At 52.8% G+C, this 23458-nt stretch overlaps 1 long non-coding RNA gene across 1 annotated transcript; it reads left to right on the top strand.

Moving 5' to 3' along the window:
• The first annotated feature begins 19016 nt into the window (after window positions 1–19016).
• Window positions 19017–20908, top strand: LOC141057997 (uncharacterized). Its single transcript, XR_012222066.1, has 2 exons — window positions 19017–19926; window positions 20125–20908. It is a non-coding gene; the product is annotated as an uncharacterized lncRNA (long non-coding RNA).
• The last annotated feature ends 2550 nt before the right edge of the window (window positions 20909–23458 follow it).

Here is a 23458-nt window from a genome sequence, read left to right as displayed (position 1 = left end):
TCAGACCCCCTAATCAGACCCCCCTAATCAGACCCCCCTATAAGACAACCCTAAAAGACCCCCCTAATCAGACTCCCCCTATAAAATCCTGCTATCAGACCCCCACCTATCAGAACCCCACCAATCAGACCCCCTATCAGACCCCCATAATCAGACCCCATCCCCTATAAGATCACCCCTATCAGACCCCCTATCATATCCCCCATATCATACCCTCCAGCAGACCCCCTATCAAACCCCCTAATCAGACCCCTCTAATTAGACTCACCCTAATCAGACCCCCCATATCAGACACCCCTATGAGACCACCCCATCAGACACCCCCTATCAGCCCCCCCTATCAGACCTCACCTATCTGACCCCCCCTATCAGACCCCATAAGACACCTCCCATCAGACCCCCCTAATCAGACCCCCCTATAAGACAACCCTAAAAGACCCCACTACCAGACCCCTCCTTTCAGACTCCTCCTATCAGACCCCATCAGACCTCCCCTATTAGAGCCTATCAGACCCCCTATCAGACCCTCCCCATCAGATCCTCAATCAGACCCCTCTAATCACACTCCACCCACTATAAGACCACCCCCTATCAGACCCCACCTATCAGATCCCCCTTATAAGAACCCCCCATCAGCCCCCCATCACACCCCACCTATCAGTCCCCCTAATCAGACTCCACCTATAAGACCAACCTCCCTATAACCCACCCCATAAGACCCCCACTAATCAGACCCCCATCAGACCCTATCAGATCCCCCTATCAGACCCCCCTTACTAATCAGACCCCCCATCAGATCCCCCCTTTAATCAGACCCCCCTCTAATCAGACCCCTCCTAATCAGACCCCCGTAATCAGATCCCCAACCCTTATAAGACCACCCCTATCAGATCCCCCATATCAGACCCCTTCTGTCAGACCCTTCTGTCAGACCCCCCTATAAGACACCCCATCAGACCCCTATAATAACCCCCCTTCTATCAGACCTCCCTATCAGACCCCCCCTTCAGACCCCCCCTTCAGACCCCCCTAAAAGACACCCCATCAGACCCCCCAGAGCCCCCATCAGACCCCCTTAATAACGCCCCGATATGACCCCCCATCAGACCCCCCTAATCAGACCCCGATAAGACACCCCCATCAGACCCCCCATTAGTCCCACCTATCAGAACCCCCCCAGATCCCCTATCAGATTTTCCCTAATCAGACCCCCCTATCAGATCCTATCAGATCCCCCTACTCAGACCCCCTAATGAGACCCCCCATAAGACCCCCCATCAGACCCCCTTCAGACCCTCTATCCGACCCCCCTGACCCTCCTATCAGACCCCTATCAGATCCTCCTTATCAGACCCCCTCCCTAATCAGACCCTCCCTATCAGACTCTTCCCTATCTGACCGCCCCTCCCCTATCAGACCCCCCTTATCAGACCCTATCAGACCCACCCTTATCACACCCTATCAGACCCCCCCATCAGACCTTATCAGACCCCCTCCTATCAGTCCCTATCAGACCCCCCTTTTCAGACCCTATCAGACCCCTCCCCTATTAGACCCCCCTTATCAGACCACCCTGTCAGACCCCTTTATCAGACCCTATCAGACCCCCCTTTATCAGACCCCCCAATCAGACCCCTACCATCAGACCCCCCCATCAGACCCCCCATTAAGTCCCCCATCAGACCCTATCAGACCCCCCATCAGACCCTATCAGACCCCCTAATCAGACCCCCTATAAGACACCCCCATCAAACCCCCCATTAGTCCCACCTATTAGAATCCCCCAGATCCCCTATCAGATTTTCCCTAATCAGACCCCCCCTATCAGACCCTATCAGATCCCCCTAATTAGACCCCCCTATAAGACCCCCCACCAGACTCCCCATCAGACCCCCTTTCCGACCCCCACTGACCCCCCCTATCAGACCCCTTATCAGTCCCCCTCCCTAATCAGACCCCCCTATCAGACTCTTGCCTATCAGACCTACCCTTATCAGACCCTATCAGATTTCCCTATCAGACCCCCCTCTATTCAGACCCTTTCAGACTCCTCCCCTATAAGAGCCCCCTCTATCAGACCCCCCATCAGACTCCTACCATCAGACCCCCCATTAAGTCCCCATCAGACCCCCTATCACACCCTATCAGACCCCCCATCAGACCCTATCCAACCCCCCATCAGACCCTCCCCCTATCAGACTTCCCCTATCAGAGCCTATCAATCCCCTCCTATCAGACCCTGTCAGACAGCCCCCTATCAGACCCCCCATCAGACCCCTCCATCAGACCCCCCTATCAGACCTCCCACCTATCAGATCCTCTCGGACCCCCCATCAGACCCTATCAGACCCCCCTCCTTTCAGACCCTATCAGACCCCTCCCCCTATCAGACCCCCCTTATCAGACCCCCGTCAGACCCTATCCAACCCCCCATCAAACCCCCCTCCTATCAGACCCCCCATCAGACCCTATCAGACCCCTCCATCAGACCTCCCACCTATCAGATCCTATAAGACCCCCCATCAGACCCCCCTTATCAGACCCTATCAGACCCCCTATCAGACCCTATCAGACCCCCCTCTTTTCAGACCCTATCAGACCCCTCCCCCTATCAGACCCCTCCCCCATCAGACCCCTCTCTATCAGACACCCCAAACAGCCCAACAGACCCCCTATCAGACCCCCCCTTATCAGACCCCCCTAATCATACCCCCAATCAGACCCCCCCATCAGACCCTATCAGACCCCCCTATCAGACCCCCATATCAGACCCCCCATCAGACCCTATTAAACCTCCTTTCAGACCCTATCAGACTCCCCTGTCAGACCCTATCAGACTCCCCCATCAGACCCCTCATTAGACCCTATGAGACCCCCCCATCAGACCCTCCCCCTATCATACCCCCATCAGACCCTATCAGACTTCCCCTATCAGACCCTATCAGACAGCCCCTTATCAGACCCCCATCAGACCCCTCCTCATCAGACCCCATATCAGACCATATCAGACCTCCCCCCTATCAGACCCTATCGGACCGCCATCAGACCCCCCTATCAGACCCCCTTATCAGACCCTATCAGACCACCCTATCAGACCCCCCTTTTCAGACCCTAACAGACCCCCCTATCAGACCCCTCCCCCTATCAGAACTCCCTTATCAGACCCCTTTGTCAGACTCTATCAGCCCCCCATCAGACACCCCCTCTATCAGACTTCCCCAATCAGTCCCCCCTAATCAGACCCCCCTTATCAGACCTCCTATCAGACCCCACTATGAGACCCCCTATGATACCCCCATCAGACCCCCCCTCTAGTCAGACCCCTCCTAATCAGATCCCCCATCAGACCCCCCATATTCTGACCCCACCCACTATAAGACCACTCCCTATCAGATCCCCCTATCAGACCCCCCCTATCAGACCCTATTAAACCCCCTATCAGACCCCCCATCAGACCCTAACAGACCCCCCCTATCAGACCCCTCATATCAGACTCCCCTATCAGACCCTATTAAACCCCCTATCAGACCCTAACAGACTCCCCTTTAAGATCCCCCCTATCAGACCCCCTCTATCAGACCCTAACAGATCCCCACTATCAGACTCCCCCATCAAACCCCCCATCGGACCCTCCCATTAGACCCTACTAGACCCCCCATCAGACCCTATCAGACAGCCCCTTATCAGACCCCGCATCAGACCCCTCCATCAGACCCCCCATTCAGACCCCCCACATCAAACACCATCAGACCTCCCCCCTATCAGACCCACCATCAGACCCCCCTCCTATCAGACCCCCCCTTTTCAGACCTTATCAGACCCCCTATCAGACCACTCCACCCTATCAGACCTCCCTTATCAGACCCCCCTGTCAGACCCCTTTATCAGACCCTATCAGACCCCCCTCTATCAGACCCCTCTCTATCAGACTTTCCCAATCAGTCCCCCCCTATCAAATCCCCCATTAGACCACCTAATAAGAACCCCCATTAGACCTCTCCTGTCAGACCCCTCTCTATCAGACCCCCCCATGAGACCCCCCTATGAGAACCCAATGAGACCCCCCTATGAGAACCCAATCAGACCCCCCTCTAATCAGACCCCCCATTAGACCCCCCATATTCAGACCAACCCACTATAAGACCACTCCCTATCAGACCCCCCATCAGACCCCCGATGAGACACCCAATAGACCCCCCAATCAGATTACCCTTATCAGAACCCACTATCAGACCCTCCTGATAAGACCCCCCTTATCAGATCCCCCCCATCAGACCCCCCCATCAAACCCCCCTATCAGTCCCCTCATCAGACCCTATCAGTCCCTTCATCAGACCCACCATCAGACCCCCTTTATCAGTCCTACATCAGACCCCCATCAGACCCTATCAGACCTCCCTATCAGACCCCCTCTATAAGATCCTATCAGACCCCATCAGACCCCCTTATCAGACCCTTCGTATCAAACTCCAATATCAGACCCTATTAAACCCCCTATCAGACCCCTCTATCACACCCTAACAGACCCTCCCTTTAAGATCCTTCCAATCAGACCCCCTATCAGACCCCCCTCTAGTCAGACCCCTCCTAATCAGACCCCCTAATCAGACCCCCCATCAGACCCACCCATATTCTGACCCCACCCACTATAAGACCACTCCCTATCAGATCCCCCTATCAGACCCCCCTATGAGACCCCTCATATCAGACTCCCCTATCAGACCCTATTAAACCCCCTATCAGACCCTAACAGACCCCCCTTTAAGATCCCTCCATCAGACCCCCATCAGACCCCTCCCCTGTCAGACCCCCCTTATCAGACCCCCCATCAGACCCCCTCTATCAGACCCTAACAGATCCCCCCATCAGACTCCCCCATCAAACCCCCCATCAGACCCTCCCATTAGACCCTATTAGACCCCCCATCAGACCCTATCAGACCCCTCCATCAGACCTCCCATTCAGACCCCCATATCAGACCCTATCAGACCTCCCCCCTATCAGACCCACCATCAGACCCCAGTCCTATCAGACCCTATCAGACCCCCCCTTTTCAGACCTTATCAGACCCCCCTATCAGACCACTCCCCCCTATCAGACCTCCCTTATCAGACCCCCCTGTCAGACCCCTTTATCAGACCCTATCAGACCCCCCTCTATCAGACCCCTCTCTATCAGACTTTCCCAATCAGTCCCCCCCTATCAAACCCCCCATTAGACCCCCTAATAATACCCCCCATTAGACCTCTCCTGTCAGACCCCCCTCTATCAGACCCCCCTATGAGACCCCCCTATGAGAACCCAATCAGACCCCCCTCTATTCAGACCCCCCCAATCAGACCCCCCATTAGACCCCCATATTCAGACCCACCCACTATAAGACCACTCCCTATCAGACCCTCCATCAGACCCCCCAATCAGACTCCCCTTATCAGACCCCACTATCAGACCCCCCTTATAAGACCCCCCTTATCAGATCCCCCATCAGACCCCCCCTATGAAACCCCCTATCAGTCCCCTCATCAGACCCTATCAGTCCCTTCATCAGACCCACCATCAGACCCCCTTTATCAGTCCTCCATCAGACCCCCCATCAGACCCTATCAGAAACCCCTTATCAGACCCCCTTATCAGACCCCTCATATCAAACTCCCCTATCAGACCCTATTAAACCCCCTCTCAGACCCCTCTATCATACCCTAACAGACCCCCCTTTAAGATCCTTCCAATCAGACCCCCTTATCAGACCCCCCATCAGACCTCCCTATCAGACCCCCATCATACCCTATCAGACACCCCATTAGACTCCCCTATCAGTCCCCCCATCAGACCCACCAATCAGTCCACCCCTATCAGACCCCCCTATTAGACCCCCCATCAAACCCCCCATCAGTCCCCTCCCTATCAAATCCCCCCTATCAGTCCCCCATCAGAAACTGTCAGACCCCCATCAGACCCCCTTTATCAGAACCTCTTTATCAGACCCCCCTATCAGACTACTCCTCATCAGACCCCTCCCCGTCAGACCCCCCTATCATACTCTATCAGACCCCCCTTATCAGACCATATCAGACACCCCTATCAGACCCCCCTCTCAGGCTTTATCAGACCCCCCCTATCAGACACCCCCCTTACCAGACCCCCCTATCAGACCCTATTAAACCCCCCTATCAGAGCCCCCTATCGGACCCTGCTCTCAGACCCCCCTATCAGACCCCCCTCTATCAGACACCCCCATCAGAACCCCCTATCATACCCCCCTATCAGACCCCCATCAGCTCCCCCCTTTAATCAGACCCCCTCAATCATACCCCCCAATCAGACCTCCCATATTCAGACCCCACCCACTATAAGACCACTTCCTATCAGAGACCCCCTTATCAGACCCCCCAATGAGACCCCCCCTATCAGACCCATCATCATACCCCCCTTATCAGACCCCCCTATCAAACCCCGCCATCAGTCCCCCCTATCAGTCCCCCATCAGAAACTGTCATACCCCCCTTATCAGACCCCTCTATCAGACCCCTCCTCATCAGACTACCCATCAGACCCCTCCCCCGTCAGACCCCCCTATTATACCCAATCAGACCCCCCTATCAGACCCTTCCCTCTAACAGACCCCCCCTATCAGACCCCCTTGTCTCAGACCCTATCAGACCTCCCTATCAGACCCCCCCTATCAGACTCCCCCCTATCAGTCACCCCGTATTAGACCCCCTATCAGACCCCCTTATCAGACCCCCCTTATCAGACCCCCCTTATCAGACCCCCCTATCAGACCCTATCAGATCCCCACTATCAGACCCCCCTTATCAGACTATCAGACCCCCCTCCTATCAGACCCCCTTTTTCAGACCCTATAAGACCCCCTATCAGACCCCCCAAGACCCCCCTTATCAGACCCCCCTGTCAGACCCCCCCATCAGACCCCCTCTCTATCAGACCCCTCTCTATCAGACCCCCCTAATCAGAACCCCCCATCAGACCCCTACCATCAGACCCCCATCAGATCCCCCTATTAGACCCCCCATCAGACCCCCATCAGACCCTCTCAGACACCCTTATCAGACCCCCCCTATCATACCCCTCTAATCAGACCCCCCCATCACACCCCTCCCGTCAGACCCCCCTCTATCAGACCCCTTATCGGACCCTGCTCTTAGACCCCCCTTTAATCAGACCCCCCTAATCATACCCCCCAATCACACTCCCCTATCAGGCCCTATCAGACCCCCCCATCAGACCTTCCTATCAGACCCCCCCCTATCAGACCCCCCCTATCAGACCCCCCTATCAGACACCCTATCAGACCCTATCAGACCCTAACAGAACCCCTATCAGACCCTATCAGACCTCCCCCTATCAGACAAAGAGACTGCCCCAAAGGATTAACACGGAGGACCGTGAACAACAAACAACCGATATAAGAAACAGATCCTCCAATGGACTTTTTTCATATAAAAATAAGTTTTTATTGAACAATGTCATAACAAATTAAAAAGGGATGATGACACACAGAAAGACTAATGCAAAACATTGTGCGGGAGGAAAAGTTTTTTTGCCCTATATGTAATAGTAAGTGCCAAAGACAAGATTTCCAAAAATATAATAAATATAATAAATACAATAATAGAAATTAGAACAAGTGGGATTTGGAAGTCACAAAAAATAACTAAGAGCTCAAAAACAAATCCAAAAGGACAAATTATGGGGTTAAATATTTATGCAAATTTGCAGATGAGAAAATGCACCAATTAATGTTCCATAGATATAACAGACAGCCCAGAGAAACTACCTAAAGCTGGATTTTTTGCACACCATGGCCAAACAATATATAAATAATCCACATGAAATGAAACAATAGTGACACAGCTAGAATAATAAACAAAAGGCTAAAAAAGTGCAAATATTTACCCAGTGTCCAAGACCGCCACAACGTACCCCCTTGACGAGAGTTTCGATTTTCTTCCTCAGAAGGGGGTCTGTCAGAGGGGGGTGTCAGAGTGGGGGGTTTGTCAGAGGGGTGTCTGTCAGAGGGGGTCTGTCAGAGGGTGGGTCTGCCTGGAACATCATGTCTCGCTCCATCCACCAACGTCACGTTGCACCACAGACTTCCAGGAGTTGGCGGCTGCTTTAGTCCAGGTCTGGGAGGAGATCCCTCAGGAGACCATTAACTGCCTCATCAAGAGCATGACCATGCATTGTAGTTAGGTCATACAGGCACGTGGAGGCCACACTCACTACTGAGCATCTTTTCCTTGTCATAAGGCATTTCCCCACTGAAGTTGGATTAACCTGTAATTTAATTTTCCACTTTGATTTTGAGTATCATTCCAAATCCAGACCTCCATTGGATATTCATTTTGATTTACATTGATAATTGTTATGTTTTATTGTTCTGAACACATTCCACTATGTAATGAATAAAAATTTGCAACTGGAATATTTAATTCAGATATATCTAGGATGTGGTATTTTAGTGTTCCCTTTATTTTTTTGAGCAGTGTATATACTGTATAAACCTCCCGGCCATCACTGCCAGAGTTCCTCAGTACCACAGTACGGTACTCTGCCTCCAGTTCCTTGTTCGACATAAGCTCCGGGATCTGTCGGAAAGGGTGTCTGTCAGAGGGGGGTCTGACTGAGGGGGGGTCTGTCAGAGGGAGGTCTGTCTGAGGGGGGTCCGTCTGACGGTGGGGTCTGTCAGAGGGAGGGTCTGTCTGAGGTGGGGGGTCTGTCTGAGTGGGGTGTCTGTCTGCAAGGGGGGTCTGTCTGCAAGGGGGGGGTCTGTCAGAGGGGGGTCTGTCAGAATTGGAGTCTGTCAGAGGGGGGTCCATCTGATGGGGGTCTGTCAGAGGAAGGGTCTGTCTGAGAGGAGGGGGTCTGTCTGCAAGAGAGGTCTGTTTGCAAGGGGATCTGTCAGAAAGGGGGTCTGTCAGATGGGGGGTCTGTCTGAGGGGGGTCTGTCAGAAGGGGGATCTGGCTGAGGGGGGTCTGTCTGAGGGGGGGTCAGTCAGAGGGAGGGTCTGCCTGAGGGGGGTATGTCTGAGGAGGTGGTCTGTCTTGGGGGGTCTGTCTGAGGGGGGTCTGTCAGAGGGGGGTCTATCGGAAGGGTGTGTCTTTCGGAGGGGGGTCTGTCGGGTCGGAGGGGGGTCTGTCAGATGGTGGGTCTGTCAGAGGGGGGGTCTGTCGGAGGGGGGGGTTCTTCAGGGAGTAGGTCTGTCAGAGAGGGTGTTCTTCATGGAGGGGGTCTGTCGGAGGGGGGTATGTTGGAGGAGGGAGGTTTGTCGTAGGGTATCTGTTGGAGGGGGGTCTGTCAGAGGGGGTATGTCTGAGGGAGTGGTCTGTCTCGGGGGGTCTGTCAGAGGGGAGTCTGTCAGAGGGGGGTCTATCGGAAGGGTGTGTCTGTCGGAGGGGGTCTGTCGGGTCGGAGGGGGGTCTGGCAGATGGTAGGTCTGTCAGTGGGAGTCTGTCAGGGGGGGTATGCCAGAGGGGGATCTGCCTGAGGGGGGGTCTGTCAGAGGGGGGGTCTGTCGGAGGGGGGGTTCTTCAGGGAGGATGTCTGTCAGAGAGGGTGTTCTTCAGGGAGGGGGTCTGTCAGAGGGGGGTATGTTGGAGGAGGGAGGTCTGTCGTAGGGTATCTGTCGGAGGGGGGTCTATCAGAGGGGGTCTGGCTGAGGTGGGAGATCTGTCTGAGGGGGGTCAGCCTGAGGTGGGGGGTCTGTCTGAGGGGAGGTCTGTTGGAAGGGGGTCTGTCTGAGGGGGGTCTGTCTGAAGGGGGGGCCTGTCTGAGGGGGGGTCTGTCGGAGGGAGGTGTCAGAGGGGGGGCTGTCAGTGGGGGGGGTCTGCCTGATGGGGGGTCTGTTGGAGGGGGGATTGTTGGAGGGGGGTTTGTCGGAGGGGGGTGTCAGAGGGGGGTCTGCCTGATGGGGGGTGTGTCTGAGGGAGCCTGTCAGGGAGGGGGTCTGTCAGAAAGGGGGGTCTGTCTGAGGGGGGTCCTGTCGGAAGGGGGGTCTGGGGGTTCTGTCTGAGGGGATCTGTCAAAGGGGGAGTCTGTCTGAGGGGGATGTCTGAGGAGAGGTTTGTCTTAGGGGGGTTTGTCTGGGGGGATCTGTCTTAGGGGGTCGTCTGTCTGAGGTGGTCTGTCTGAGGGGGGTCTTTCTAAGGGTGGGTCTGTCTGAGGGGGGATCTGTCAGAAGGGGGTCTGTCAGAAGGGGGGTCAGTCTGATGGGGGGTCTGTCAGAGGAAGGGTCTGTCTGAGGGGAGGGGGTCTGTCAGAGGGGGGTCTGTCTGCAAGATGGGTCTGTCAGAAGGGGGAGTCTCTCTGAGGGGGGTTTGTCTGAGGGGGGGTCTGTTGGATGGGGGGGTCTGTCTGAGGGGGGTCTGTCTGAGGGGGGTCCTGTCGGAAGGGGGGTCTGAGGGAGTTCTGTCTGAGGGGGTCTGTCAAAGGGGATCTATCTGAGGGGGATCTGTCAAAGGGGGTCTGTCTGAAAGGGGGTCTCTCTGAGGGGGATGTCTGAGGAGAGGTTTGTCTTAGGGGGTTTGTCTGGGGGGATCTGTCTTAGGGGGTCTTCTGTCTGAGGGGGTCTGTCTGAGGGGGGTCTTTCTAATGGTGGGTCTGGCTGAGGGGGAATATGTGTGAGGGGGTCTGTCGGAGGAGATGGTCTGTCTGAGGGGGAATCTGAGGGGTGGGTCTGTCTGGGGGGGTCTGTCTGAGGGGGAATATGACTGAAGTGGGGTATGTGAGGGGGGTCTGTCTAAGGGGGGTCTGTCTGAGGGGGTAAGTCTGAGGGGGAATCTGTTCGAGGGGGGTCTGTCTGAGGGGAAATTTTACTGAAGTGGGGTCTGTGAGGGGGGAGTCTGAGGGGGAGTCTGTCTAACGAGGGGGTCTGTCTTAGGGGGGTCTGTCTGAGGGGTATTCTGTCGGGGGTGTTTGTCTATGAGGGGGGTCTGTCTGAGAAGGGTGTTAGAGGGGGGTCTGTCCAAGGGGGGGTCTGTCGGAGGGGAAGGTCTGTCTGAAAGGGGGAGTCTGTTGGATGGGGGGTCTGTCAGAAGGGGGGTCTGTCAGAAGGGGGGTCTGTCTGAGGGGGATCTGTTTGAGGGGGGTCTGTCGAAGGGGATCTATCTGAGGGGGATCTGTCGAAGGGGGGTCTGTCTGAAAGGGGGTTTGTCTGAGGGGGGGTTTGGCTCTGGGGGATTTGTCCAAGGGAGGTCTGTCTGGGGGGGATCTGTGTTATGGGGTCATCTGTCTGAGGGGGTCTGTCTGAGGGGGGTCTGTCTAAGGGTGGGTCTGTCTGAGGGTGTCTGTCTGAGGGGGAATCTGTGTGAGGGGGTCTGTCTGAGGGCGGGTCTGTCTGAGGGGGAATCTGAGGGGGAATCTGTCTGAGGGGTGGGTCTGTCTGGGGGGTCTGTCTGAGGCGGAATCTGACTGAAGTGGGGTCTGTGAGGGGGGTCTGTCTAAGGAGGGTCTGTCTGAGGGGGGTATATCTGAGGGGGAATCTGTCTGGGTGTTCTGTCTGAGCAGTAATCTGACTGAAGTGAGGTCTGTGAGGGGGTCTGTCTGAGGGGGAGTCTGTCTGAGGAGGGGGTCTGTCTTAGGGGGTACTGTCAGAGGGGTATTCTGTCTGGGGTGTTTGTCTATGAGGGGGGTCTGTCTGAGAAGGGTGTTAGAGGGGGGTCTGTCCAAGGGGGGGTCTGTCAGAGGGGAAGGTCTGTCTGAAAGGGGGAGTCTGTTGAGATGGGGGGTCGGTCAGAAGGGGGTCTGTCTGAGGGGGATCTGTTTGAGGGGGGTCTGTCGAAGGGGATCTATCTGAGGGGGATCTGTCGAAGGGGGGGTCTGTCTGAAAGGGGGTTTGTCTGAGGGGGGTTTGGCTTTGGGGGTTTGTCCGAGGGAGGTCTGTCTGGGGGATCTGTGTTATGGGGTCATCCGTCTGAGGGGGTCTGTCTGAGGAGGGTCTGTCTAAGGGTGGGTCTGTCTGAGGGTGTCTGAGGGGGAATCTGTGTGAGAGGGTCTGGCTGAGGGCGGGTCTGTCTGAGGGGGAATCTGAGGGGGAATCTGTCTGAGGGGTGGGTCTGTCTGGGGGGTCTGTCTGAAGGGGAATCTGACTGAAGTGGGGTCTGTGAGGGGGGTCTGTCTGAGGGGGTATATCTGAGAGAGAATCTGTGGGGATTCTGTCTGAGCAGGAATCTGACTGAAGTGGGGTCTGTGAGGGGGTCTGTCTGAGGGGGAGTCTGTCTGAGGAGGGGGTCTGTCTTAGGAGGTACTGTCTGAGGGGTATTCTGTCTGGGGGGTTTGTCTAAGTGGGGGTCTGAGGGGGGTCTGTCTGAGGAGGGTGTCAGAGGGGAAGGTCTGTCTGAAAGGGGGAGTCTGTATGAAAGGGGGAGTCTGTCTGAGGGGGTCTGTCTGAGGAGAGTATTTCTGAAAGGGGGTGTTACAGAACCACTCAGCACCCAGAATATGTTGTGCAGTTATATGTATATATAATAGGTTCCATGTGAGATGCATGTCCCTAATGTATCAGCAGTGTCCGCCCTCCCCCCACCTTTGTAATTCCCACAGTAAACATCCGCAGGCTCCGGCCACCTGCGGCTTTTGTAATGCATGTCTGGCCTGACGCCTGTCTATTGGCCGGCCCTCTGTATCTGTGTGATATATTCTGTGTCCTGTGAGTAAAGTGTTGTCAGACTGGAAATACATGGAGAAGCAGTGATCTTTTATATGCGCCCATGCACTCAGAGGAATTACAGCCAGCATCCTTCATTCAGACTCCAGCCAACGCAGAGCGGATCTCCGAAAACACGGGGTGGTACTGAAAGAGGTACCCCAGCTTGGAAGACCCCGTTACACTGGTGGCAGCCAGCGGGATTTGATACCCCTTCTACAGGAGGAAAGGAATGAATGGAAAATTAGTACCAGAAGTTAAAGAGGACTACATTAAAAGATCTGGTGGAAGCCCGAGGATTGATCGCCAGCAACAAAACAAAAGTGGATTTGATAGCAGCCATCATGGAACACGACAGTGCAGCGCCCCCCAATCTGAATGTGGAGGAGGCCGAATTCCAGAGGGAGATAAAGAGCAGACTGGCGTTCTATGGCCTAAACCCTGCAGTAGAGATCATACGAGAGGTGATGGCGGATGTGCGTACTGATCTGAAGGAAAAGATGGCCGAGCGGACCAGGATAGAGCTAGCCAAGATGGAGATGGCAGAGCGGACCAAAGTGGAGCTGGCTAAGATGGAGATGGCAGAGCGGAGAGAGGAGAGCCAGCGAGCAGGGGGAGCTCTGGCCATCGACCGGGTACCTTCAACAGTAAGCCACAAAAAGATCCAGTACAATGCCTTCCGACGGTTGGGGGAGGCCGAAGAAGACATTGATGGCTTTCTGCAGGACTTTGAGCGGCAGTGTGCCCTTCATCAAGTAAAGCCGGAGGAACGGGTTCAGATTCTGGCCAGCAAGCTGACAGGCCGGGCAGCGGATGCCTATCGCACGGTACCTGATGAGGACTGTATGGACTATGAGCAGATCAAAGAAGTGATCTTGGACCGGTATGCGTTGACACCAGAGGCCTACCGCCAAAAGTTCCGCGGACTTATAAAATGCGTAACCGATACCCACGCTGAATGGGCCTGTAAATTACGGCGGTCACTGCTACAGTGGGTACAAGGGAGCCAAGCAACCACTAAGGAGGACGTCCTCCAGCTCTTCCTGTTAGAACAATTCTTTAATGGACTAAACCCCGAGACACAGGAATGGCTTTGGGACAGGCGGCCAGCGACTCTTGAGGAAGCCGCTCGTCTGGCCGATGAACATCATGATGCCAGGAGGCCGCAGTTGTCTGGATCAAAGGTGGTCACTAGGGGCCCGCCCATGGACCTGGAGGGCCCCAAACCATCGAAGATTGTAGGCGGACAAGCTAGAAACCCGGCCTACCACAGTCCCCCTGAGGCGCGATGCCACACCTGCCGTCAGCTGGGCCACCTGCAAAGACAATGTCCCAACCGGACTCAGCATACTCAGTGGCCAAAGGCGGGAACAGCTACCTTCAGCCGGGCTGCTGTACACTGCTACCAAGGCGAAGCTGACCCGGCATTGGGGGCTACGACTAACCAAGGGGTGGAAGAGATGGAGGATGTGCTGCATGAAGTAGACCCCGTGCAGGCAGCCCGGGCAGATAATCGACAACAGCATCGACAGGTCGTGTGGGTTAATGGGAAACGTATGCAGGGACTAAGAGATTCCAGGGCAACTTTGACCCTTGTGAAGCCTCATCTCGTCCGGGACCAAGAGAAGACGGATCGGACAGTGGCAGTCCGTGTAGCAGGGGGAGCCATACATCGGCTACCCACTGCCAGGATTCACCTGAACTGGGGATTTGGGGATGGCCTTGTTGAGGTCGGCTTGAAGGAGGATTTGCCTGCAGACGTCTTGCTGGGAAATGACTTGGGGCCCATGTTGTCTGCATTCTCGGTGGCCCCTCTGGCTGAGACATATCCTGTGACCACCCGGAGACAAGCTCGAGCTGCGGAGGTGGAATCACACTCAGAGGAGGCCCAGGTAAGACATCCCAGCCCTGCACGTATTCCCATAGCCAGACACATTTCTTGGGCCACCCCAGATGAATTTAAGAGATAGTTACTTGAGGATCCTTCCTTCAGAGGGATATCGTGGGAAGGCACAGGAGGGGAGAGGGGTGCTGGAAGGGGAACAGTTTGTATGGAAGCAGGGACTCCTCTACCGGATCACAGAGCAGCACCACACAGGGACGAACCCCACTATAAAACGACAGCTGGTAGTTCCCAAGAAGTATAGGCAGGAGTTACTGCGAATCTCTCATGATATACCCTTGGCCGGGCACTTCGGCATCAGTCGCACCAGGCATCGTCTGACACAAAACTTCTTTTGGCCGGGGGTAACCTATGATGTTCGTCAGTACTGCCAGACCTGTGACAGTTGTCAGCGCATTGGCAAAAGGGGGGATCGATGCAAAGCCAAATTACGCCCCCTCCCCATTGTGGAAGAACCATTTAGCCGAGTAGCGGTCGATCTGATAGGGCCGTTAGCCAAACCCAGTCTGTCCGGGAAAAAGTATATATTGACAGTGGTAGATTATGCCACATGGTATCCAGAGGCGGTTGCGTTTCCTAACATACTGGCAGAGACGGTGGCGGCCGCCCTGCTCCAGGTTTTCTCACGGGTTGGATTTCCCCGGGAGATTATCTCGGACCAGGGTACCCAGTTTACAGCAGAGGTGACCAACCAACTGTGGAAGCTGTGCGGCGTAAAGTCTATTAGAAGCGCCCCATACCACCCGCAAACCAATGGGTTGTGTGAACGCTTTAACGGGAGATTAAAACAGCTTATTGGGACTTTTACCAGGACCTACAGGGACTGGGAGAAATTCTTGCCACACCTCCTGTTTGCCTATCGGGAGGTGCCTCAAGAATCCACGGGTTCTCCCCGTTCGAGCTGGTATACGGGAGACGGGTAAGGGGACCCCTAGACTTAGTGCTGGAACACTGGGAAGGGGAGGGCCTCATAGAAGGGGTACCTATTGTACCCTATGTGCTGGAATTCCGGGACCGCCTACAGGAGCTGACCCAGGTTGTATGTGAGAACCTGCAGGCAACCCAGCGGCGCCAGCGCGTATGGTACGATCGGAGGGCCAGAGAGCGCACCTTGGAAATAGGACAGAAGGTCCTGGTGTTAGAGCCCACGAAGCAGAACAAGTTCCAAGCTGCATGGCAGGGGCCCTACCAGGTAGTGGGGAAAATAGCCGACACAACCTATAATGTCGCCGATTGTGACGACCCCAGGGTTATCCGCATGTTCCACGTGAATATGCTGAAGCCATACCGGGTGCGCCCTGAAGAGGTAGTGGCCATCTGTGCACCTGAGGCAGAGGATTTAGCCGAACTTCCCTTGCCGGATGTCTTAGGGGAAAGGATTCAGTCTAAAACATGGGACCAGGTACACTTGGGTGAAGACCTAGGACCCTGTGAGAGACAGCAGGCGGAGGCGTTGTTGAGGCTGCGACAGAGGAGGTTTTCAGAGAGACCGGGGTACACTCGCCTGGCACAACACAAGGTTGAGACCCAGGATCAGACCCCCCTGCAACAAAACCCCTTCCACGTCCCTGAGTCTGTACGAGAGGGGATGCGACAAGAGATACAAGAGATGTTGTGTTTAGGGGTCATTGAAGAGTTAGATAGTCCCTGGGCATCCCCCGTAGTGTTAGTGTCCAAGAAGGATGGGACTACACGGTTTTGTGTAGACTATCGTAAGCTCAATGAGAAAACAGTGACGGATGCATATCCCATGCCGCGTGTGGATGAGTTGTTAGACCGGCTGGCGGGGGCAAAGTATTTGACCACCATCGATCTATGCAAAGGCCACTGGCAGATTCCCCTTAGTCCTGACGCTATTCCCAAGTCAGCATTTGTCACCCCGTTCGGCTTATTCCAGTTTTGAGTTATGCCATTCGGGATGAAGAATGCCCCGGCGACCTTCCAGAGGCTGGCTGACCGGCTTCTGGATGTTCTCCAGGACTATGCTTGTGCCTACCTGGACGACATCGCCATCTACAGTGCGACATGGGAAGAGCATCTAAATCACCTAGAGACAGTATTGGACAGGATCCACCAGGCCGGAATCACCCTGAACCCAAACAAGTGTCACGTGGGCAAAGCAGAGGTTCAGTATTTAGAGCATTGGGTGGGAAGTGGGAAACAGCGACCAGAACCAGCCAAGATTGAGGCCATAGCCAAATGGCCCATCCGACGCACTAAAACCCAGGTCATGGCGTTTCTAGGGACAGCGGGGTATTACAGGAAATTCGTTCCCAATTACAGCAGAGTAGCCAAGCCCCTCACTGATTTGACCCGTAAGAACCAACCCCGCCAGGTAACCTGGACCTCAGAGTGTAAGGAAGCCTTCCGCCAACTAAAGGACGCCCTTACCAATACCCCTGTATTGGCCGCACCCGATCCAACTAAACGTTTCCTGGTTCACACAGACGCTTCTATGTTTGGATTGGGGGCAGTACTGAGCCAAGTCGGGCCGGACGACCAAGAACACCCGGTAGCTTACCTGAGTCGGAAACTACTACCCCGTGAAGTAAGCTATGCGGCCATCGAGAAGGAGTGCCTGGCAGTAGTATGGGCACTCAAAAAGTTGCAACCATATTTGTATGGACCACAGTTTTCCCTCCTAACGGACCATAATCCCCTAGTCTGGCTTAATCGGGTCTCCGGAGACAACGCCACATTGCTGCGGTGGAGTTTAGCCGTACAACCTCTGGACTTCACCATCCACCACAGACCCGGCAAACAAAACGGTAACGCCGATGGACTAAGTTGACAAACGGAACTTGTACCAACCCCATAAACTTCGGTCATCCCCAAACCGATCCGTTGAGGATCAGACACTGTATGCCAATCGCGTCGCTGAAAAGGGGGAGCCGTGTTACAGAACCACTCAGCACCCAGAATATGTTGTGCAGTTATATGTATATATAATAGGTTCCATGTGAGATGCATGTCCCTAATGTATCAGCAGTGTCCGCCCTCCCCCCACCTTTGTAATTCCCACAGTAAACATCCGCAGGCTCCGGCCACCTGCGGCTTTTGTAATGCATGTCTGGCCTGACACCTGTCTATTGGCCGGCCCTCTGTATCTGTGTGATATATTCTGTGCCCTGTGAGTAAAGTGTTGTCAGACTGGAAATACATGGAGAAGCAGTGATCTTTTATATGCGCCCATGCACTCAGAGGAATTCCAGCCAGCATCCTTCATTCAGACTCCAGCCAACGCAGAGCGGACCTCCGAAAACACGGGGTGGTACTGAAAGAGGTACCCCAGCTTGGAAGACCCCGTTACAGGGGGTCTGTTTGAGAGGGGTCTGTCTGCGAGGGGGTCTGTCTGAAGGGGGTCTGTCTGAGGGGGGTCTGTTTGAGGAGACAGTCTGTCTGAAGGGGGTCTGTCTGAGGGGGGTATGCCTGAAGGTTGTCTGTCTGAGGGGGGTCTCTCTGCGGGGGGGTCTGCCCGGGTGGTGGTCTCTCTGGGGGAGTGAGGGATGTGCACAGGGGAAGGGGTGTGTCAACTTAGCTCACCTCGGGGGAGGAGAGAGAAGGACCCAGTAGGAATCGGCTCTCTCACACCACCACTGGCCCGAGGTCAGTCAGGGAACTGCACCGAGTGCAAATAGTCACCGAAAAGGCTTCCCTTATAGGTACGCGTTATTGAGGCACTCCCATTGAGGGGGGATATACATCACCAGTCCAGGGTGGATATATATACTGTATAAACCTCCCAGCCATCACTGCCAGAGTTCCTCAGCACAGTACGGTACTCTGCCACCAGTTCAATCATTCGACATAAGCCCCATCCAACAACAGGCTTATACCGGGTCAGAAACCAACCCAGGTAGTGTATAATAACAGATGGAGCGTGCAGACTTGGGGATTCGTGTATCGAGAAAAAAGAGCAGCCCAAGATTAATTTTATATTTAATCGCCAAAAAGTTTCAATAGAAATATAGTCATATATTTACAGAACAATATACAAGTATGCAGTCCAAATCTTAGTTACGGGCTTTTCCTGGCCATGTCAGGTAACGGAGCCTCCTGCCAGTAGAAAAACTAAGTGCAAAATGAGGGGTTGCCTTATATCTCCTAGGCTGCTCCCTCCCACACTCTGCACCCACCCCTGGGCTTGTGCAGCCTCTCTCTTCCCATATCTGAGAATATAATTTTCTGTCCAGAACTGTGGAAGCTCTTAACTTTCCACCCGAAGCTCTTAATAGAATGGTAGCGATGGCACTGGATTCTGCTGGATTTTATCTGCTAAATACAGCTACTGTATATAATTCCTGGTGGTTAAGCTTTATAACTCCATAATGCAGGGTTCTGGAAGTGGCTAAATGGTATGAGTTGTGGGGAAATGAATGCCAATTCCGATTATGTGCTCGGCTAGTCTCAGAGATATTCTGTTATTATAGGTAATTTTCCAGATTCAGTATCTCAGAGCCTTGCACTGGTTAACTTGGGATCTGTTGTCCCATGCTGTCTCCATGTGCTTGAGTTAGACAAAAGAATCCAGTTTGGCTGTGGCTGAAGGAGAGTTCACACCCTTGTGTTAAGAGCTTCAAAGAGCTTGTTCCTGGAGTTTAAAGGAAAACATTGCATTGCTCTTTATGGCCTGGGGGAATGCATGCCAACAGAGGGGGGCTTAGGCTAAGTTCACATTTGCTCCGTTTTGCGCAGCGTTTCGAGCGCACATAAAACGCATGCAAAAAACACTTGCAAACGCTTGTAAACGCTGCGATATTTTGTCGCATCAGCGTGCACATTATGACAAAAAAACACAGCATTTGTATGCGTTTTCAAGCGTTTTTCCATGCGTTTGCGTTTTTTATACGCATGGGTTGTCTAGGTGTCACATTTCACAGGAGGAAAATCCTTGCAAAATTCTTGCAACAGACTCCACCAATGGGATATCAGTGGGCGTGTGTTATGGGAATTCTTTGTATAGACCCTGTTTACAGCTGAATTCTTCACATTTTCTTGCTTTTTCCTTTATCAACATGGATCTGCGCTGGAAGAGTTTTCACTTCAACTTGGACCTGGACATCAGGATGGCTCAGGCTTATGCAGTTGCTTGCCATCAACAAAGAAAGAGAGAGAGCGAAGACGGCAGTGGCGGCGTTTGTGGATACATCCAATTATTGAACTCCAGGAGAGCTGTGGAGTGTACCACACCCTCTACAGCGAGCTCCAGGAAAACCCAGAGAAATTTACTGACTATACCCGGATGTCCCAAGAAAGCTTCAGGGATTTGCTTGGTCATGTCCAAGAATCCCTCTGGAGACAGGACACAGAGCTCCGTCGTGCGATTCCTCCTGAGGAACGGCTTCTGGTCACATTACGGTACGTAATATTGAAAAAGCAATGCCTTCATAATTGTTTTTTTCTGCAATTTACTATTCCAAAGCCTGCAGAATTATTTTTCTGCCATGTAGTAAACAAAAGCCTGCAGAATTATTGTTCTGCCATGTAGTAATTTTTTTTTCTTTTATTAAAAAACCATATGCAAATATTATTTTTGGTTCTTTCTCGGTTTCACAGATTCTTGGCTACTGGAGAAAGCCTATCTTCACCCCACCTCCAGTTTCGGATTGGAATCTCCACCTTGTCGGGAATTGTTGCGTACACCTGCCGGGCTTTGTGGAACATTCTTTGTCCAGAATTTATGCCCCTGCCCACCGCCGAAAAGTGGATTGAAATAGCACAAAAATTCTGGACAGTCTGCAAATTCCCCAACTGTTTGGGAGCGGTTGTTGGAAAACACATCCGGATAATCAAACCCAAAAGAACAGGCTCTGAGTACTATAACTACAAAAAGTACTTTTCTACAGTACTCATGGCCATTGCGAATGCAGACTGTATGTTTGTTGCAGTGGACATTGGGGCATTTGGCCGTGGGAATGACTCCCAGGCTTTTAAGAACTCGGACATGGGCTGGAGGTTGTATGGCAACCATTTCAATTTCCCTATGCCACAGCCTCTTCCCCACACAGAAGGACCGTCACAGCCATTTGTCATGGTTGGGGATAAGGTATTTCAAAGGTGCCAAAACCTGATGAAACCCTACTCCAGTCGGGACTTGGACCACACAAAAAAATCTTTAATTACAGGCTGACCAGGGCCAGAAGAACTGTAGAGTGTGCCTTTGGTATACTTGTCTCCTGATGGCGCATTCTCGGCACAGCCATTAATCTGTCCGATGATGATGTCTGAAAAAGAACAAAAATTATTACACATTTACACAGAAACAAGCACAATGCAAAAATGTTTTTGTTATGCATTTATTTTAGCATTTATATGTGTATATAAATTTTGCATCTCTGTAGATACTTATTTTCATTTATTAATTTTTGCTGTTTGCCTCATGGTGCGGTGACATTTTTCTTTGTTGTAGTGTCCGCACATTTTATGCTTAAATTGCTACTTGCATTTCATGTAAGATTTTTTAGCGATAATCTACTAAAAATTGATATATTTTAGACTTGTTTTCCTTTTTGCTCGTTTTGGATGTATAGGCTCTCTGTAGAGTAGTGGTCTGACGGTGCAAACACATTCTTTTATCTACACTCCTCACAAATAATGTTGCTTGTGTAGGGGGTGGTTTAAACAAGTGTCTAGACATTATTTACTCAAAAATCGCATGCGCTCACAAGACCCCCCAGCACGTGCATGAACATCCACTTACCTGAACTGTGACCCCAAAACACTCCAGATACCGCCATAGCACGTGCACAGCTCCGCCCTCCCTGTTACAAGGGCACTTTTAGGCTGTGTTCACACGTAGCGTTTTTTTGTGTGTTTTCGCATTTTTAAACTTGCGATTTTGCCGCGAAAATGCAAAAAATAAGCATCCCATGCAATCCTATGGGATTCCGCAATGCTGTGCTAATGCTGTGGATTTTTCCACGGCGGAATCGCATCCCGGAAAAATACGCAGCATGCTCATTAATTTTGCGTAATCGCGGCGATTCCGCACACATAGGAATGCATTGTTCTGCTTACTTTCCACATGTGGCTGTGCCAACCATGCGAAAAGTAAGCAGAACATTTGCGGACGGTACCCACGGGCTGGAGGAGAGGAGACTCTCCTCCAGGCTGTGGGAACCATATCCCTGTAAAAAATAGAATTAAAATAAAAAAATTGTCATATTCTCACCTTGCGATGTCCCTCGCAGCGTCACCAAGCCTCTGCGATGCTCCCGGCAGGTCCCGTTCCCAGTGATGCATTGCGGCAATGACCTTTAGTGGTCTCGCGAGACCGCAACATCATCAAAGGTCATAGCCGCAATGCATCACTGGGAACGGGACCTGCCTGGAGCATCACGATGATCGGGAACGTTGTGCGGGACGCCGGAAGGTGAGAAAAACACCATTTTTTATTTTATTTTTTTTTTTTAACATTAGATCCTTTTACTACTGATGCTGCATAGGCAGCCTCAATAGTAAAAAGTTGGTCACACTAGTCAAACACTATGTTTGACGATTGTGACCAACCTGTCGCTTGGAAAATGCTAGCATTCTGCATGCTAATTACGCTTGCAAATCACTAGTTTTTCCAAGGGAAATGGGTGGGAATTAAGATGCGGCTTCTCGCATATTTCCCTTGGAATGGAATTACGGAATTCCCGCAGAAATTTCTGCGGCAATTCCGTAACATGTGCACATAGCCTTACCAAGCTCCTCTCTTGGAGTAGACTCCAGAAGAGGTTAGGTTGTATCCTCCACTCACAAATTATTATTTTTCCAAAAACTTTGCTAAGCCCTCAGAGAGGAAGGGACATTAGGAGGTAGGTCATTTTTCCCTCCATTTTTTCTCCCCCTTCTCTAATGGTGACATTATTGGTGTATATCTGTGTGTTATGTTATAGTATATGTTTTGTCTTAGGGTCCCGTTACATTTAGCGATGCACCAGCGATCCCGACAATGATACGACCCGGTCAGGATCTCTGGTGCATCGCTAAATGGTCGCTAGTGAGCTGCCAAACATGCAGATCTCACCAGCAATGCAGCAGCGATCCAGCGATGCTCGGCGGTCATTCTTACCTGTCACACTGCAGCGATGATGACGACTTCCGCCTGCGTCCATGCGTCGCTAGTCGGTGCCAGCAGGACGCCAACGAGGAGAAAATGGCCCTGGACGTTCGTGCGCGATCAGCGATATCCAGCGGGGGGGCCGGTCGGAGGTACATGTCACATGTAGCGAGATCGCTAGCGATATCGCTGTTGCGTCACAAAATTGTCAGCACCACCCCCCTATGCACACAGCCAGGAAGCATGCAGAGAGCAGGCAGGAAGCAAGAGGCACACAGCATGGAGTCGGCAGCAGACAGAAGTCACAGCATGGCCAGGAGCAGTGAGTAAGTTGGTGTGTGGGGGATGGGAGGCCATGCAGTGATGCTGGCAGAGTTGTTACAGTACCCCCCCTTTACACCCCCTCTTCTTCAATCCCGTCAGAATAAGTTGTAGAAGAAGGATAGGGGCACACACAGTCAGAGATATCATGACATCCCACAAGGAGAATGAGGTAGGTGTGACATCAGAGATCCCAGATGGCCAAGTTTCTTTGTGCCCAGTGAGGTCAGCTCCCAACACAGAAGATACAAAGGCCAGGACCTCTTCCTCTTGATTGGTAGAAAGCAGGGATTGGAAGCTTCTGATTTGACCACTAAATCAACCAGCCACCTGAAAACTGAAGACACCCTCACTGGGTCCAACTTCAGTCCGTTATCCTGAGAAAACTGGGGCTCCTCCTTTGGATCAGAGGGAAGCACCTCTGTCTTGGCATCTTCCCCAACCGGCCACATGAAAGCTGAGGGTACCCACATAGGATCCATCTTCTGCCCGTTATCTAAAGAAAATTGGACCTCTTCCTCC

This window comes from Dendrobates tinctorius, unplaced genomic scaffold (assembly GCF_039654945.1).
Source record: "Dendrobates tinctorius isolate UK_male_01 unplaced genomic scaffold, ASM3965494v1 ptg000208l, whole genome shotgun sequence".
NCBI classification, from domain to species: Eukaryota; Metazoa; Chordata; class Amphibia; order Anura; family Dendrobatidae; genus Dendrobates; species Dendrobates tinctorius.
The sequence above is the reverse complement of the archived record's forward strand: the minus strand, read 5'-3'. Positions and strand labels throughout refer to the sequence as shown.